Genomic DNA, 11,712 nt, shown 5'->3' with positions numbered 1-11,712 from the left:
AATGTCCCCAGACAGACTGTCACCACGGACAAATGAAAGAAGAGGGAGGTGTGGTTTGGCAGGTACAAAAGCGGAGGCGGGACCGTTTGAAAGAGAGAACAGAGCACCCAAGTGACAGAGGCGTCAGTGAGGAGAAGGACAGCAGAGGGGAAGGTTGTGCCGAGACACGGAGTAGAGGAGTGCATAGATGAAGTAGACATACCAGCCACCTAGGAGTTTGGAAGCCGAGGTGTGCCTACATTCAAAGGAGAAACCAAGAGGAGAAAGCGATCGAACCGAAGGGGAGGAAGAGGCGAGTGAGACCAGACCATATGAGAGACGAGTGAGACCAGACCATATAAGAAGCGCTGAGACTGGAAAGTGGCGATAACGTTGCATACGCAACCAACTCAGCGCCAGGTGTAAAAACCTGGCTGGCGAGTGAGTATTCGAACAAGCAACGTTGAATCCCTGTATAACCACTGCCTGAGACAACGCAAATGTATCGTGTAAATGCACAGTGAACTGGTCTAGATCTCTATAATTGCAGGCGGAGAGAAAGAAGAGAGAAGACGAAGACGACTGGCCTCAAACCCTTTCCCATCTTACCCCCATATATGGACATGCAGCATTACCCCTGAACAAACCGTGTTGAGTATCTTGAAGCACTTTATTGGCACAGCACTTTACTTGAAAAGTATTTGTTGCACAGAAACCCCCCATGCTAAGGAACCCTTGTGATTAAGCCCCGCGTAATTTGCACAACTTTATAATTTATTTTATAGTTGTTGTGTAGATTAATTGTGTTTTGTATGTTTATATAGGTTTTATTAGTATAGTGTTTATTTGATTGTTTTTAAGGCACAGAAGCCAATGTATTAGGGACCCAATAAATATGACTTACCTTTTTTGATACACTGTATTCGTGTCCAGTTTCTTAAAGGGATATTCTCATGCCAGTGTTGTATTCTCAAAACCAAAAGTATTGAAACTTACCAGTTAACCTCGAACCTGTGAAAGCCTGAAGAAGAAGTTAAAGTGTATTCAAAGGGGACTTCCCTCTATAACAAAAGTGGCGTAGTCGACAAACAATTAGTTCAGATAGGACTCACAGTAATTACGCACCCAGCACTTTATTGTGCATTTATATTTTATTGTTGTGAGTTTTATTCTGGATTATTTATTAAAGGAGAAGAGTGCAATAGTACAAACAAATTGCAAGTCAAATGTGATACAATTTCGGCCCTGTTCACATATTTGGCGTTGGCGGCAGGACTGGTTGAGAACAAACACATGAGAATACCCTTAAGAGAAACTGTACTGTTTTGTTGTTTTTGTTGCTTTTTGTTTTTTGCTTTACGGATTCAGAATGATGATGATGGCGGTGTATCCCGGTGCCCCATGGTTACCCACCTTTGGTGGAACAGAAGGCGAGAGTAAATATAGGGAATGGAAAGACCAGATTAGAGGATTATTAAGTACCCAGGAACTACCAGAAATCAGGAAAGTTGCTATTATAATTAAAACGCTAACCAACGAAGCTAAACGGCAGATTAGTGTGGTTGAGGAGGGCGAACGCGACACAGTGGCAAAAGTTTTTAAATACTTAGATGCTTTATATAAAGAAACTGTCTCTGTCGCAGAAATGCGCTCACTATTCTATCGGTGCGCACAGCGCGCAGGAGAGAATGTACAAACTTACACCCTGAGACTTAGAGAGCTGTTTTGTGGGCTGCGGCAGCACGACCCAAGCACCGCTCCCTCCGAAGCCATTCTTCGTGATCAGTTTGTTATGGGTTTAGCTGAGGGCCCCCTGGGCCAAGCCTTAAAAATATATGCTCGACGACACCCAGATGAAGATTTTGCTGCTTTACGCGAAGAAGCCTACCTGTTAGCTGCTGAACATGGAACTACCGAAATAACGTGCCACGCTGTTAATCCTATTTCTGTCCCCTACCCTTCTCAGGACCCTGCTTGGAGAGAAAAATTAAAACAGGAAATCATGGACGACGTAAAAACTCAAATGCAAGGATTCACGCAGGAACTCATGAAGGAAATCAGACCGCTCCTCCGCACTGGCACCAATGACGCACGAGCGCGCACTCCACCGCCACCTGAGCGACGGTATACGGCCTCTCAGCGCTACGAATGGGATGAAGGAGGTAGGCCGATATGTAGCCAGTGTAGACAGGCGGGTCATATAGCGAGATTCTGTAGATCCGACCGAAGTCAGTTAAACTAGTACGCCCTGTCGCCGAGGTCCGGGGGGCAGAGGTGCAACGTTCACAAAAAAAGTTAAGGGCCAATGAAGTGTTTGTGGGGGAATGTCCGACAATTGGGATAACAATGGGGGGAGTCCAAATGAGGGGTTTATTAGATACGGGGTCTCAAGTCACATTGATGCAGCAGAGTTTGTTTAACGAAAAGTTCTCGCAAGATAAAATGGAAAATGGGCCTCTGGTGTTTAGCCTACGGGCAGCAAACGGCCTTGATCTACCCTATTCTGGCTATGCCATATTCGATTTAGAATTAGAAGGACTGAAAATACCGGGAAGAGGAATCGTAATTGTAAAAGATGAACATTGTATTGAGCCGCTGATCATTGGGATGAACGTAGTCCACGCAGTGTGGCATGCATTATTTAAACTCTCTGGGAGGTCTGTGTTTCCATGCCAACAGGAGAGGACACCATGGAAAAAAGCATTCGCCGCCTGTAGGAGAGTGGAGGCAGTGACCCACGAAGACGGAGCATTGGGCTATGTGTGGCCTGTCGGCCGACGGAGAATCCGAGTCCCCGCCCGCAGTGAGTTAGTAGTATGGGGCCGTGCCTGGAAAGGTCCAAATGGAGCCGAATACGAGGCCCTGATGGAGGCCATGCCGGAAGGAACTGATCTGGGAGTGGCCCGAGCGTTGGTCACCGTGCGTAATGGCCGAGTCCCCGTGCGCATCTGCAACCCCCACGCGTATAGCGTGACCGTGGGCAGACATCAAAAGTTAGGGAAGCTATATCCAGTGGAGGAGGCCGACGTCCGTGGACGACGAGACCTGAACCTGTCCCTAGGAACCGACGGAGCCGTGGAAGTGTCCCTGGTGAGCATCGAAGACGAGGGACCCGTGAAGACCTTACCTGAGGAGATGGAGGCGTTGACCCGGCGAGATGACCTACCTGACCAGCAGAGAGAAGAGCTGCATGCGATGATGTGTAAATGGAAGAAGGTGTTTGCAGTCCATAATGAAGATTTTGGGCAGACGGACGTGGTGCAACACCAAATACCAACTGGAGACGCGGCACCCATCCGCGAGAGGCACCGACCGCTGCCGCCCTCCATGTATAGAGAAATGAAGACCTTATTGAGTGACATGCTGGACAAGGGAGTGATAAAAGAGAGTTGCAGTCCCTGGGCAGCGCCCATTGTCCTGGTGAAGAAGAAAGATGGCAGCTGGCGTTTCTGTGTCGACTACCGTAAACTGAATGCCGTGACGCACAAAGATGCCTTCCCTTTACCTCGGATTGAAGAGACTTTAACAAGCCTGACCAAGGCTCAGTGGTTCTCCACACTCGACCTGGCCAGCGGTTATTGGCAGGTGGGTATGGACCCTCGGGATCGAGAAAAGACAGCGTTTACCACCCCTTTAGGACTGTTCGAGTTCCAACGTATGCCGTTCGGTTTATGTAACGCCCCCGCGACCTTCCAAAGATTAATGCAGCGATGCTTGAGTGGCCAGGTGACAGAGTCATTATTAGTGTACCTCGATGACATTATTGTATATTCACCTGACTTTTCCTCTCACATGCAGCACCTTGACCAGGTTTTCGAGCGGCTGTGGAGACACGGATTGAAACTGCGCCTCGATAAATGCAAGCTTCTCCAACCGGAGGTAAAGTTCTTGGGCCACGTTGTAGACAAAGAGGGAGTGCGCCCGGACCCTGAAAAGTTGGCTGCGGTAAGAGACTGGAACCCACCCTCGACTGTCCGCGAGGTCCGCGCTTTTCTAGGTCTGGCTGGTTATTATCGCCGCTTCGTGTCCTCATTTGCTGCCATAGCTAGGCCGTTAAATAGTTTGTTGATCGGAGTCCCGAATGATGTGAAGTCCCATCAGTGTAAAATAGAGTGGTCCCCTGAATGCCAAAACTCGTTTGATGCTCTTAAAACTGCCCTTACGCAGGCTCCAATACTGGCTTATGCAGATTATGATCGACCGTTTGTAGTGTATACTGATGCGAGTGGCCGCGGGCTCGGCGCCGTTCTGGCACAGGTCCAAGATGGCCAGGAGCGAGTAATCGCCTACGCCAGCCGAAGTCTACACCCTACCGAACAAAATGATGCAAATTATAGCTCCTTTAAATTAGAACTCTTGGCACTTAAATGGGCAGTGACCGAAAAATTTAAAGATTACTTAACTGGCGCTCATTTTACGATTTATACAGATAACAATCCTGTTGCGCATCTTCAAACAGCTCGACTAGGCGCGGTGGAACAGCGCTGGGCAGCCCAGCTAGCATCATTCACCTATGATATAAAGTACCGACCTGGAAAAAGCAATGCGAACGCAGATGCCCTGTCTAGGTTCCCTGTTCAACCTGTAGGAGTGGCCGTAGTGGAGTTGGCACCGGTGGAGAGAGAGGACGGGTGGGCTGGAGCTGAGTGGCGGGGAACACAGGATCGAGATCCGGACATCCAGATGGTGAAGAGTTGCGTAGAGCGGAGGAAACTGCCTACCCTTATGGAGAAGAGGAGTTGGTCACGGGAAGCCAGGCAAATGTTACGACAGTGGGACCGGTTGCGCATCAGAGACAATGTGTTGTATAGGCAAGTGATTGATCAGCATACACAAGAATGTTACTTACAGCTTGTTTGTCCAGGGGCGCGACGAGAGGAGGTGTGGAAAGGACTCCATGAGGCCTCGGCACACGCCGGAGTGGACCGGACTTTGGCGCAGCTTCGGCGCCGGTTCTACTGGCCGGGCATGGAGGGGGCGGTGCGACAGTTCCAGCGAGGTTGTGTTGCCTGCAGCCTACTGAAAGACAGGATAGAGCCCAGGGCCCCCTTACAGCCATTCGAAGTATCGTATCCTATGGAGGTAGTGGCTATTGATTTTCTCACATTAGGTAGGCCGAATGACGCATGGCAGAATATTCTTGTAGCAACCGATTTATTCACCAGGTACAGTTGGGCTATTCCAACGCGTGACCAAACTGCGCCCACGACTGTCCGTGCGCTTTGGACACATATTATTCAGCCATTCGGTTGCCCGGCTCGTTTCCATTCGGACCGAGGCCCGAATTTTGAATCCGAATTAATGCAGCAATTGTGTCATACATACGGTATTACTAAGAGTCGCACCACCCCTTACCACCCAGCTGGTAATGGGGGGGTGGAGAGGTTTAATCAAACACTGTTAAACATGTTGCGCTCTCTAGATACTGATCGCCAAGGCAGATGGAATGAACACTTACCTGAGTTAGTACACGCTTATAACAATACTGAACATGGTGCGACAGGTTATGCGCCTGCGTACTTAATGTTTGGTCGCCACCTGAGGCGTCCGGTAGATGTAGCATTAGGAGTACCGTTGTCACAAAATCGAATGGGAGTGGGAGATTGGGTGCAAGATCACCAGAAACGAATGGCCACAGCGTATAGGACAGCCGAGAAAAAAATGGTGCATATAGCAGGACAGCGTAAACAGGTCTATGACCGCCGAGCCGGTATGCCACCATTGTTACCTGGAGAGAGGGTGTGGGTACGAAACCGGAACCGACAGGGACAAGGTAAACTGGGCCCATGGTGGGACCCAGAACCTTTTGTGGTATTGGAGAGGGTGGGGGATGCGGGCCTAGTATACAGGATCCGACCTGAAAAAGGAGGGCGAGATAGAACGATCCATAGGAATGCATTAAAAGTGTGTATAGCCCCCAGGTCACCGATGGAGAGCCCCGAACCTGCCCCAGTAGCCGAACCGGTGGGACCAATATGGCCGCCTTATGTAGGGTTTTTCCCCGGTCCTAGGGAACCTGAAGGTCCGCGGCGCTCTGGAAGAGCGAACCAAGGACAGCCACCTGAGAGGTACGGGCATGACGTTTAGAACCAGTTGCCAGGGACTGCCAACGAAAAAGTAGGGGGGAATGTGACAAGGGTGAAATGAGGGGTTCTTAAAACTTTTGTAATTTGTTTTTATTGGTGCTTAATGTGTATAATTGCCTCATTTAACCCCACCATCTTATTATTTTTGTACCAATTATTATTACGCACTGTATTGTTTATAATTGTTTTCCCCATGATCCCCTGGTCACATGTATTGAGAGACATTGAGTGGCAGAGCGGCAGTCACGCGGTCACGCCCAAGGCCACGGTCATGGCCAATGTCCCCAGACAGACTGTCACCACGGACAAATGAAAGAAGAGGGAGGTGTGGTTTGGCAGGTACAAAAGCGGAGGCGGGACCGTTTGAAAGAGAGAACAGAGCACCCAAGTGACAGAGGCGTCAGTGAGGAGAAGGACAGCAGAGGGGAAGGTTGTGCCGAGACACGGAGTAGAGGAGTGCATAGATGAAGTAGACATACCAGCCACCTAGGAGTTTGGAAGCCGAGGTGTGCCTACATTCAAAGGAGAAACCAAGAGGAGAAAGCGATCGAACCGAAGGGGAGGAAGAGGCGAGTGAGACCAGACCATATGAGAGACGAGTGAGACCAGACCATATAAGAAGCGCTGAGACTGGAAAGTGGCGATAACGTTGCATACGCAACCAACTCAGCGCCAGGTGTAAAAACCTGGCTGGCGAGTGAGTATTCGAACAAGCAACGTTGAATCCCTGTATAACCACTGCCTGAGACAACGCAAATGTATCGTGTAAATGCACAGTGAACTGGTCTAGATCTCTATAATTGCAGGCGGAGAGAAAGAAGAGAGAAGACGAAGACGACTGGCCTCAAACCCTTTCCCATCTTACCCCCATATATGGACATGCAGCATTACCCCTGAACAAACCGTGTTGAGTATCTTGAAGCACTTTATTGGCACAGCACTTTACTTGAAAAGTATTTGTTGCACAGAAACCCCCCATGCTAAGGAACCCTTGTGATTAAGCCCCGCGTAATTTGCACAACTTTATAATTTATTTTATAGTTGTTGTGTAGATTAATTGTGTTTTGTATGTTTATATAGGTTTTATTAGTATAGTGTTTATTTGATTGTTTTTAAGGCACAGAAGCCAATGTATTAGGGACCCAATAAATATGACTTACCTTTTTTGATACACTGTATTCGTGTCCAGTTTCTTAAAGGGATATTCTCATGCCAGTGTTGTATTCTCAAAACCAAAAGTATTGAAACTTACCAGTTAACCTCGAACCTGTGAAAGCCTGAAGAAGAAGTTAAAGTGTATTCAAAGGGGACTTCCCTCTATAACAAAAGTGGCGTAGTCGACAAACAATTAGTTCAGATAGGACTCACAGTAATTACGCACCCAGCACTTTATTGTGCATTTATATTTTATTGTTGTGAGTTTTATTCTGGATTATTTATTAAAGGAGAAGAGTGCAATAGTACAAACAAATTGCAAGTCAAATGTGATACAATTTCGGCCCTGTTCACACTTGTACAGTATTTGGCTTAAACTAAAGTAAGACACCATACATTAACGTAGATTGTATATAAAAATGTGCTGTTGACATTACAGTCATTTAATAAACACCTCCTAATTATCACGATACTTTGATGTAAAGTTTAAAGTAGCCAATATATATTATCAAATTTCTAAACCTGGTGGTGGTAGACTACTGAAAAATAAAACGTAAACCACATTCCATATTTTTGTCTATAAAGATCACTGATGTCCATTCTGAATACCCTGCTGTCATTTGCATGTAAAACTATTCATGTCCTCATGTGAATGAGTCTCTCTCTCTATTGTTATTCAATCACAGTAATTAAGATAAACCAATTAAGTCTGAATAGAAACTTCATTTGCACATGATTGCTACAAATTCCTTCAGAACAATAGAACCTGGTGTGGTGAAAGACCAAAGCTTGTTATATTGTTTTTATAGCATGCAATTGTAAGCTTTTCATCTTAGAAAAATGCACTAGCAAATAAATGTAACTCATCGCCAGTGTGTTCTACTTGGTAAAGACAGTAACAAGAGGCCAGTGAAAGGAAGGCAAAAGAGACAAAAGAGGCAAAAGTGACAATCAGCATCTGACGTGGAATCTGATTTGTTTAATACAATAATTGTTGACTGTTTAAAGTGATGGAATGGCTGTTTGATAACAACACAGGCACTTAAACACAAGGCTACTTAGATATGAGATATCCCACAACTCACTGCATGTGAATCGGTGGAAAACTCAACTAAAGGTTTGGAAAAAGCACTGATTTGTTTGTGGAGACAAATAAAGCAGCTCCTATGTAATACGATACTTTAATGTAAAGTTTAAAGTAGCCGTCGTGCAGTATTCTAGTTCATTCTCTTTTTATCCAGGTTATATCATGCACTTTAGAATTATCACAATAACTAGGCTCTACTTAATAACAACAACCACTAATGATGCGTCTCAAATGAACGTTTATTAGATTCAAGCAAACAAAAATAACAACATATATTTTGAACACAAAAATATAGCCTAAAAAAATAAAAATACAGCAAAATATGTCAAACTGCTGCAGCAGTCTAGATCACTTGACCTTCAACAAATACTTAAATAGTAAAATAGTGACACTTATGAAATCCAAAGAATAGAGGAACATGACATTGAGGGACACTGCTAATTTAATAATTTGTGGAAATTATCAGTTAAAAGTGGACTTTTTCACAACCAACACATGCACTTATCGTGAGCCTAATGTTCATATATAATGGACATGCTTATATCAACTTTATGAATGTAAACAATGTTTAAACAACTAGAAAAAGTATATTTGTACAGCTCATATCTCCACCAGTAATTGTGCCGTTTACATTTTTGCCTAATACAATATTCAATCAATCAATCCCAATGATCCCCTTGTATTGTGTAGGAGTTCTCACTTACTGACTGAATTACTAATCAATGGTAAACCAATAGACCAAACAATGACCAATGAGCCACCATTATGTTCTTTACAAGATAAACCAAGGCAAATGACTCAACTTTAATGACAATGAACCATCACAATTATGCACTACTTTACTGACTGAATTAAAAGTGAATATTGAAGCTATAGACCAATCAATGACAAAGTCTCACATCCACCCAACAATGAATCAAGCTAACTAGTGTGAAACACTGGTGACATTACTGGCATCGTTTATTTGATTAATGTTATGTTCAACAGTCCAGCTCAGCCTCCAACAGCCTGTACTTATTTTAGTTTAGCATATCTAGTTATGGTCCAAGTCTCTTGACCTTCAGCACCTACTTTATACTATTTTCATGATGTGAACATTAATGCAATATAGGCCCTAATTAATAACAACAACCATGGATGCATCTCAAACAAGTGTATTCAATTCAAGCAAACAAAAGTAACAACAGCCTAACAAAAATATTGTAAAAATATGTAAAAGTAAAACTGTGAAATGAAAAAAAAAAGGTATATGCCAACTGAAAAGAGTCCAGTCACTGAAACAAAAATACCAGACTCTCCCTCTTCTCTCTGCCATTCCTAACAGCAGCAGTTAACAACAGTCATCACAAACACATTAAGAGTAAAACAAAGTAAAAGTATACACATGTTTCAAACCAACTGATCGTTGTGAAAGTGATCAGTTAAAAGTGGACTTACATTAGAATTCAAAGCACATATATCCACCAGACCGGGCGGCCAGTCTATGATGTCTGTCATGATATAGCTATGACATATGACGGCATAATTTGACAATATTACAGAACATTGTTCCGATTTATTTTTTATTTCTTTCCACTGACGTCTTGTCATCATCACCATAAACTAATGTAGGTTGCATTTAAACTAAAGTAAGACACCATCAACTAATGTAGGTTGTATTTAAACTAAAGTAAGACACCATAAACTACTGTAGGTTGCATGTAAACATGTTTGTATATCAAGATAGCAATATTTGCTGGTGATATTATGGCCATTTGATCAACACCTCCTAATAAACATGATACTTTGATGTAAAGTTTAAAGTACAAAGCTGTCCTAGAGTATTCCAGTGCATTATATTATCAGATAGACCTAGATTTATCCAGGTGATATCATGCATTTTTCTTCTTTCCCAGCCAAATCATTACTGGAGTGGTATTCTAATGGGTGATCTTCCTTAACTTGTTTAAAGACCAGGCTTGCTGCAGCAGTCTCTTGACCTTCAACACATACGTTATACTATTTTCATGTCGTGAACATTAATGCAATATAGGCCCTAATCAATAACAACAACCCTGGATGCGTCTCAGAAAGGTCTTTTAAATTTAAGCAAACAAAAGTAACAACATATATTTTGAACACAAAAATCAAGCGTAAAAAAGATTATAAAGATTTGTACAAGTAAAACTGTGAAATGAAAAAAAAAAAAGTATATGCCAACTGAATATAGTCCAGTCACTGAAACAAAAATACCAGACTCTCCCTCTTCTCTCCGCCGTTCATAACACCCGCAGTTAACAACAGTTATCACAAACACATTAAGAGTATAGAGGAACAGGACATTGAGGGATATTCACTACAAAGTAAGTTAAACATTTGGAACATGAACATCTAGCCAAATAAAAGTATACACATGTTCAAACCAACTGATCATTGTGAAAATGATCAGTTAAAAGGACTTAATTAGAATTCATAGCAAATATCTCCACCAGGCCGGGCGGCCAGTCTATGATATATCTGTCTGTCATGATATATCTATGACATATGCCTGTTTAATTTGACAATATTACAGAACATTGTTCTGTATTTTTTTTTTTTTTTTTCCATTGACGTCTTGTCACCCTCTTCACGTTGAAATGGTTTTCCTTACATATGTGTGCGCTCATGACTTTTTAGATTTCCTGACGTAGTAAAACCCTTTCCACATTGACTACAAGTAAAGGGTTTAAATCCTGTGTGCACAAGCTTGTGACTTTGTAATGTATTTGATTGACTGAAAGACTTTCCACACTGGTCACATTGATATGGTTTTTCTCCAGTGTGAATTCTCTGGTGTCTCATTAAATCAACATTGGTCTTAAACTTGCTCCCACATTGGTCACATTGGTATGGCTTTTCTCCAGTGTGAATCCTCTGGTGTGATTTAAGGGCTGACATTTCAGCGAAGTGTGTCCCACACTGGTCACAGCCATAGGGTTTCTCACCAGTGTGAATTCTCTGGTGTTTTATTAACTCATCGTTGGTCTTAAACTTGCTCCCACATTGGTCACAATGGTGTGGTGTTTCTCCAGTGTGAATTCTCTGGTGTGATTTTAAGTTGGCTGATGTAGTGAATTTACTCCCACACTGGTCACAGTGGTATGGCTTTTCTCCAGTGTGAATCCTCTGGTGAGATTTAAGGGCGGCCAATTGAGTGAAGTGTTTCCCACAATGGTCACAACCATAGGGTTTCTCACCAGTGTGAATTCTCTGGTGTTTTATTAACTCAACGTTGGTCTTAAACTTGCTCCCAAATTGGTCACAGTGGTGTGGTTTTTCTCCAATGTGAATTCTCTGGTGTGATTTTAGGTTGGATGTTGTAGTGAATCTGCTCCCACACTGGTCACAGTGGTATGGCTTTTCTCCAGTATGAATCCTCTGGTGTAT

Source organism: Gymnoscopelus microlampas (genome assembly GCF_963454915.1).
Source record: "Gymnoscopelus microlampas genome assembly, chromosome: 13".
NCBI lineage: Eukaryota > Metazoa > Chordata > Actinopteri > Myctophiformes > Myctophidae > Gymnoscopelus > Gymnoscopelus microlampas.
This window is presented reverse-complemented; position numbering follows the sequence as displayed.